Raw genomic sequence first — 1,287 nt, 5'->3', positions numbered from 1 at the left:
CGTCCTGACAAACGGAGCTGAAGGCTTCATGGGCCCCCAGTCCTGGCTCACGCAAGACCCTGTCACGGGGAGGGACACAGCTGGGCAGAGCATCACATGCTGGGGGCTGGATGGGGAGGAGGTGGAACCATGGCCTCATCTCTACGCAGTTGTCTGAGTCAGGCCATGGATGTCAGGCACCAAGGTCATCACGTCCTTGTGTGGCTTGCACCAGGGCCCTTCTGTCCCAAAACAGCCAGCTACCTCCAGCTGCTGGTGGTCTGGAAGTAGGAGTGCAAGGCGACCAGGAGGGGGTTGCTGGATGCCTGCTCAAACATGTGCTTCTCCGTCTGGACCCGGTCGATGTGCTCGTCGTCATACACCATCTCCTTCTCCACCACCTCCATGGCCTAGATCTGCTCGTTCTTCTTGAGCTGCTTCAGAAGGACCTTGGCGTAGCTCCGACTCCCGATGACCCTGATAAGGTCGAAGTCCTGCAGCCCTAGTCCCTGAGAAATTTTGATTCTGTCCTTCCTGTCAATGGCTAGCTTGAGGTCCTCAGAATCACATTTAATGCTGTCACGTTTCCAGGTTGAAGAAATATAAGGGATGCCATCTGTCTTCTCAGAAGGGAGATCCACGTTGTCATCCTTGTCATCTACTGCAGGCTCTTGGGGAGACATGACAGAATCCATATGCCATTTCAGGTTAGGGGGACGAGCACATGGCAGTGTTTATGGACCAGCAGTTTGCAGTTGATGCACGGGTAGCCCTGCCTTGCAATACCCCATATCCTTCAGCTGCACTGGCCACAAGACACTCTCCTGTTAAAGCACTTGGCTTGGAAGAGATGGCCGGTGGTGCGGTACAGCTTCCTCCGTCTTCTGGCTCCATGGTGGTAGATGGATTTGTCTTCTCCAGGGCTTGGCAGGCCGGGCTACTGGGGAGTGCTTGGGACTGGAGTATTTTCACAGGGTGGGCTTAAGGCCTCAAGTCAATCAGGATTGGGGCATGGTTTTTGGCCAGACCTGGGGGTTTTCTTCTGCCTAGACTGATGGGAATTCAACCTCCAGTTCCAGGGCCACCACTGGCTTATCAGGTGGGGAAATATACAACCTCCATTCCTCTTCCCTTGGTACCACCAAGGACAGGATCCTAGGAGGGGCCTCCTTGCCTATGTGCAGTTGTGCTGATCCTTCTGGAGCAAAGGCTACTTCTGCACCCATCTTTGCCAGGAGGTCCCTGCCCAACAGCAGTACGGGGCAGTCTGGTAGATACAGGAACTCATGAACCACCTGGTGGCTTCCC

At 54.9% G+C, this 1,287-nt stretch overlaps 1 pseudogene; it reads right to left on the bottom strand.

Annotated features, from left to right (window-relative positions):
• Positions 1–239: 239 nt before the first annotated feature.
• LOC118616905 lies at positions 240–674 on the bottom strand (annotated as a pseudogene).
• Between the last annotated feature and the right edge of the window lie 613 nt (positions 675–1,287).

Source organism: Molossus molossus, unplaced genomic scaffold (assembly GCF_014108415.1).
Source record: "Molossus molossus isolate mMolMol1 unplaced genomic scaffold, mMolMol1.p scaffold_m16_p_5, whole genome shotgun sequence".
Lineage (NCBI taxonomy): Eukaryota > Metazoa > Chordata > Mammalia > Chiroptera > Molossidae > Molossus > Molossus molossus.
This window is presented reverse-complemented; position numbering and strand designations above follow the sequence as displayed.